Source organism: Apteryx rowi, unplaced genomic scaffold, assembly GCF_003343035.1.
Source record: "Apteryx rowi isolate R43461 unplaced genomic scaffold, aptRow1 scaffold_1277, whole genome shotgun sequence".
In the NCBI taxonomy this organism is placed as follows: Eukaryota; Metazoa; Chordata; class Aves; order Apterygiformes; family Apterygidae; genus Apteryx; species Apteryx rowi.
The window spans coordinates 47,733-54,055 of record NW_020447505.1 but is presented as its reverse complement, the minus strand read 5'-3'; positions in this window follow the sequence as shown (position 1 = coordinate 54,055).

The window sequence follows — 6,323 nt, the reverse complement described above, 5'->3', positions numbered from 1 at the left end:
GGGGGGGGTCACAGTTTTGGATGGGGTCTGTGTCGCAGGCGTGGGAGCAGACGGCGTTTTGGGGAGCAGTGGGACCCCCTGGGGGCAGCGCGGGGTGGGGGCTGCTGTGGCAGCGGGTGTCAGGGTCCGTGCTGGAGGGGGGGGGGGTCTCCCTGCGGAGCCGCCCCCCCACCCCCGGCATCGCTCTGCAGCCCTTTCCCCGGGCCGGCTGTGGGGCTGGAGCCGCTCCTGGCCCTAGATGGGGACGTGCCCGGAGCYGGGGAGGGGGCTGCAGCCTTGGACCAGGCAGCTCCGGAGGATCTGGGAGCGGGAGGCGCCTTGCCGCCTCCTCTGGAAAGCGGAGCTATCCAAAATAGAGCCCACCCCGGAGGTTTGGCGGTTACCCTGGGAGAGGGGGCTCGGGAGATGCCACCTCCAGTTCTCGAGCAGTGCAGTTGTTTGAAATGACATTTCTTGGAAACAATAGGTTTCACCTGAATGACAGTGTTTGCAGGCTGATGTGGCCTCGGGTACAGGGAGGAGCGTTGGCAGCCGGCTTATTTTGGAGCTTTAGAAACATCACTGAAGTTCCTTTTTTTTTTTAAATATATATTTATTCTGTTATATCTGGTTCTTTGGAGGGATGTAGCTAGCTGTCCGTGTTTTGGAGTTCTTTCTACTTGCTTTCTTCCTCTTTCTGCATCTGTTTTCTGGACTGTCGGATTGTACGAGAGAGATGTTTTAGAACATATTTCATTTGGGTTTGTGGAGTAAGCCTTTTCTGAGAACTGCATAGGCAAACGTGTGGCACATTGTCTTACTTTAGGGTGACGTGATCGTGAAATGCAATACCCCGTTGTAATGCACCTGCGTGAGCTGGTGGCTTTGAGGTTAAGGCTGCTGTAGGCACCTCTTTGCAGAGGGTAGTTTAGCTGTTGGCTTCCGAATGGAGTTTTCCTGACTGGTCCGTAAATATTGAGCCTGGTCTCTTCAGATGGCTGGTTTACAGGGATACTTGAACGTAAGGTTCGTCCTCATCCTTCATTTGACCCAAATGGTATTTGCTGAGTACTTACCTCTGTCCCCCATTACCAATTCTGCAGGAATATATTTGTCCTGAAAACCTTCTCCCAGCCTCTGCGGAGGAAGTACCATTATCCTCCCTGTGCAGCAGGGAGCCGAGGCGCAGGGAATACGTTATCCCACTAGCTCGTGCAGAGCCTTTGGGGTGGAGCAGGAGATCAGGCACAAGTTTCCCAAAGTTTGGAGATAGTGTCCTAGATGCTGTACGACTTCGTTTTTGTTTAATGCCTCCTAAGAAGAGGTGTGGTACAGATTTTCAACTCGTTTTGCCTGTAGAAACTAAGAACTCGCCTGTCATCTGTTGAGTGGCACCTCAGTGCTAACATGTGGGGGTTTTTGTCTGGTACTGGTGGAGTTTCGGATCCAGACAGGTTTTTAAGCACTTCAGGCAGGGAGTGCTGACTTGTGAAGACACCAGAAAACTCTGCAACTGCGTCACCCTCTGGGACAAGGAGCTGATTAGGCAGCGTGTGTTCGTTTCCACTGCAGTTGGATCTGGGGCCTCCTGCAGTCCCAAGAAAGGGCTTTATGCAGATGCTYTGCGAATGCACCTGCTGCCCCAGCGGTGCTTGAGAAGAGGGATCCAGCGATCCGAGCGTGGCAGGAGAGATCATATGAAGGGGCAGCAGTAGCCCTGTGGAGAGAAGCTCTTGGACCAAAAGCTGCTGTTGGCAGCTCCGCTGTAAACTTGTTCTCTGCCTACTTCGTGGTTGCTCCTTGCTGAGTCTCGGCCCTTGGGAAGGGATGCGTTCTTGCTTGGCTTAAAAATCATCGTGTGCCGGTCCTGCGCTGTAAAAACAGCGAGACTTGCTTGTGTGCCGCGGGCCTGGCTCTGCCACAGAGCGTGTTCTTGGGCCTCTGAGCGTGCCTTGGTTTCCCCAGCCGTACGGCAAGGCTGCACTTGCCGCTTGAGAGAGCCGAGGGGTGGAGGAGGAGTGAGCGGCCAAGGAAACCTACGGCTTTAACCGTGAGGTGTGTAAAACGCTTCAGGCAAGCACCATCCCTGCGTTCTGCTCGGCATCCACTGGTGGCAAAGGCAGGTTTGTCCAGGACTAGCTTGGAGATACGTTTTTGCTGCATGTTAAGGTCCTGGTAGAGATAAAATAGCTCGTGACACCGTGTGTTAACGGGCCGAGGAAGGCTGATGTCCCCTGCGACCTGCTWACCCGCACCACCAGCGTCACGGCCGCTCCGGTCGTACGCTCTGCCTGTTTGCCGGCACCGGGGATCACTCGCCCATGCTCCTTCTCCCGGCAGACAACGCCGCAGTCGTTCCCGCTCGGCGGGGATGCGGCCAGGCTGGGGGCTGTCAGCAGGAAAGGGTGAGGATTGTCCCCCCGGCGCTCAGCACCGCTGGTGCCCATGGCCACAGACCCGGCAGAGATGGGATAACGATTTTTGGCCTCATCTTGGCTTTCGCTTCCAAGGACTCAGGGAAACCTGAGAGGCCTCAATCAGCCAGCGTGAAAGGCCGAGCTTTGGAGACCTTGCAAAGGTGTCACTGTTCAGAGGAGATGGGAAAAGGGGAATTATGCAGACTGCTAGGCCCAAAAGCACGAATTYCTCCGAGGGGCACTGGTCTGGCCGGCGCAGGCTGTTTACACAGCAGCAGCCTGTGTTCTGGGAAGAGAATTACGGGAACCACAGACACAGACGTGGTCTCGGAGCCCGAGGGACGGAGCTGGGGTTGTCCAAGGTCACCGGAGGGGAAGGAGGCAGAAAACGCAGGACGAGCAAAAGGAGGGAGCGTGCATCCAGGGGAGGATTAATTTTTTTTCTGTTCTCAGTGGATCAGTTCCACTTAGCGCGTGTGTGTGTCATTAGTGAAGTTGGGCCACAGAACCGTAGTGTTCACAAGTGCAGCCTGGCTTCTATTTTTAAAGGTCAGTGTCTCTTTCGTATTGTTGGGAGGAATGTATCTGTCTGTGAGTCTGTCTAGGTAAATGCTGAAGAAGTGACTTCTTTTTCCTCCTTTCATTGCCAGGGGAGTCTCATGAAATGCAGCACGTCTTTTCATCTATTGTAGGTTCAGCTTAGTTGCTCGTGGTAATTATTTATTCGTATTGTGGTGATGCCTAGAGGGCACAACATGGATTTAGATGCTGAACAAAGACGTGGTAGAAGATGGCCCTCGGTGTGCTTTGAATAAAAACTTTGTTGAAGTCGCTGAATCTCAGGCGCCTGTTTAAGATTAGCAATTTTACATTACGCTATTTTATAGGGCTTTTTCCATCAATAGGCTTTGAAATAAAATGGTATCAATGAATGGGCGAGCGTCATGTTCATGTTAGCTTTAGGAGAAGCTCCGTTTGGGGAGGAACTTTTCCTGTGCTGTGAACATTAACAAAAACTAGCATCTCTGCTTCGGTGAGAGACAGAGCTGTGTGTTCTACGTGCAAATTGCTGGACTCATTTTGATCACCGATTCAAGGCTTGCATTTGGATCTCCAAAGGGGTTCGTCTCTCTCTTCCCCTGTTTTATCACACACTGGTTTTATTTATAAAAAGGACAGAGATTGCATCTGCCTTTGGTCAGTTCTCGGGTTAAGGCACCTCAAACGTGGGAGCTGGCTAAGAGATGGACTGGCAGCGTCTCGGCAGATGAAGTGTGGGGTTGCTTGCGGGGGGGGACCGAACTTGTCTTTATGGTTTATGATGCTGCTGAGAGGCAGAAGATTAGCTTTGCTGTTGTGATAAACCTCCAGCATGAGTGCTTTACAAGTGGAACATAGGAAGTTTTTCTTCCCACCCCTAAAGCAATAAATATTTTTGTTTACTCTGTCCCACCAATGTTACATGGCATTGCTTCATTCAAATGTAACCTTTATTATAAATGTCCAAGAAAATTAAGGGTCTCTTCCCAATTCAGCAGTGAGTAGCTGTCAGCTGCTGTCCTTCCAGATGGAGGATTGTATTAAATTATTTTTTTTTAGCAATGACACTTCATCTTATTTAATAATGTATTTCAAAATATGGAAACAATGGGAACTATTTTATAATGGATAAAACATGTCACGATGCCTTAATTTTCACTTTTGAAAGGCGAGTCCCTTTACTTCTGACTCTGAATTGCTTCGAATGCGGTCTTCCCCGGCGTAGCGAGGCTCTGCCCTACCAGCTAGCGGTGCCAGGGCCACAGAACATCAGCACGCGCATGGTGCTCTGCAAGCCACTTCCTTGGCACTGAAATCGGTGACGCTTGCAAGGTGCGGGGTTTTCAACAAAAGAAAGCCGTTGCCCTGAGCTTGGTTTTGAAGCGTTTCCAATGACACAAACCTTTTTTTTTTTTTTGAGCAGCTGGTTCGTTTAGCTGACTTCTATTTGCAGCAAAGGTGGAAAAAAAGTCCTCATGTTGGAAAATAAAGTGCAGCTAATGGAAACAATGGTTTGGGAAAGAGAAACTGCAGGGACCTTTACAGCGCTTACTAATTCTTGCCCTGACAGGAGGCTCTAAGATGTTCGCTGCGACCGTGTCTCCGCCGCACATCTTTCTTGCGGGCGGTTTGCTTCTGGGGACGTCCGTGTAGTGGCGCCCGGTTCCCGTGGAGCCCGGAGCCGAGGTGTCCTTCAGCAGGGAACCGGGAGCCCGACCTGGGTCTCGGAAAGGCCGGCCGCAGCCCGATCCGACGGGAGCGGGAGCACGGCTCGCGTGGGAGTGTGCCGCCTGGCGCGGGAGCGGTGCGACCTCGGCGCTGGGTGCCCTCGCGGCAGTAAGTCCAAGGCCGTCGGCCTCGGCGCGGCGCTCTTCTCTTAAGTCGGGGCGTCTCGCTAGTGTCGCAGCTTCTGTCTCCCTGCTGCGAGCAGGGGTGGCCGAGCCGGTGGCTTTAAGCCGACAGGCACCTGCGCTCTGTTGGGGCTCCTGCCGTGGATGTTAAGGAGGAAATAAGAACGGCGGGAATCGAAAGGAAAAGCCGCTTGCGCGGTAGGCACGGCTCAGAAGCGTGCGCTGCCTTCAGTCCCGCAGCGTCAGCTTGTTTCCACAAGGCACAGCACAAGCGCTGAAATCTCCCCGCGAGCTTCTCAATCCGGATAAGACTCGGTCTCCTTGGAAGAAAGGTTCCAGTGAGTCTGTGCTAGCACACCTGGTGCTGCGAGTGCCTGGCTGTCCTTGCGTCCCTCGCTGGGGGATCCGCGTGGACCTCGCAAGCTGGCACCACGCATTTACTGCCGAGGCAGAGCAGACGCTGCCGCCTTTGCAGCTAGTTACTGTGCCTGGCGGAGTTGCGGAGCAGGACACGTTCCTCTCCTCTCGCTGTTTGTTGCGCTGGTGTTGTCTGTTAACTGTTTTTGTGGTGTGAAGGCTGAAGAATGCTCATTTTTACAGTTCCCCAAGGATCCTCCTGTGCGCCACGGCTCGGAGGGTCTAATCCGATCAGGGAATTGTGGTGTCCGCAAACAGGGTGTTTCTGGAGAAACGGTCCATGCTGTGCAAGTCTGCTCCGGCTCCAGGTGCTGGGCAAGCCGGGGAATGGGGACACGCTACAGGGTTTTGATATTTGTGGCTGATCGCTATGCAAGCCTGGTGCGAGCTGCGTATTTACCCTCTTCAGGGGTTAATATTGTAATCTTAAAAATAATCTGGCAGCCATCTCGGTGTAATTGGGTTGGAATGTCATGTTCTTTTCCTGCTCTCATGGTATCTGGAGTTGGAGAAGCGTCTTGCTGCTGATGCTGAGTGTGCAAAATCATTGCACAAGACTTGAGGTATAACTAGAAGCCACGGGGAGAAATTAAGAGGGGAAGAGACTAGGCTGGTTTMCTTAATGACCACAGGACCAATAAGACTTCAAAACGGGCTCCCAAGGCAGCTGATGGAAGCCCTGTTTTGGAAGACACTTAAAAGTAGCCTGCAGGCTGGGGCAGGACAGGCTAGGTGTGATCTAATGAGACTTCTTCCGCCTCTAGAATTCCTCTGTCATCCGAGTAATAAGCACACAAAGCTGCAGCCCTTCTCTCCGTTCGGTGAGGCGTTCCAGGCCTTGCTTTCTGCAGAAGCCTCTCTTGTTATTAGTGCAAAGGACATTCACAAATTGCATCATGCTGAGATGGAGGGTTTTTTTTTTTTTTTTAATTGGGCTAGTTCTGAGGAATTTTTTTCCTTGAGTGTTGTCACTTGGGGAAAAGTCCTTATTTCAGAAGGGAGGAGAGCGTCGAGCAGTTCTGAAGGCACACCACTCTAATTTTAGCGCACTTCTGTTTCTAATTCCCAAGTTGATGATYGCACCTGAAAGCTGGGAAGAAAGTCCACGGATTCAGACCTG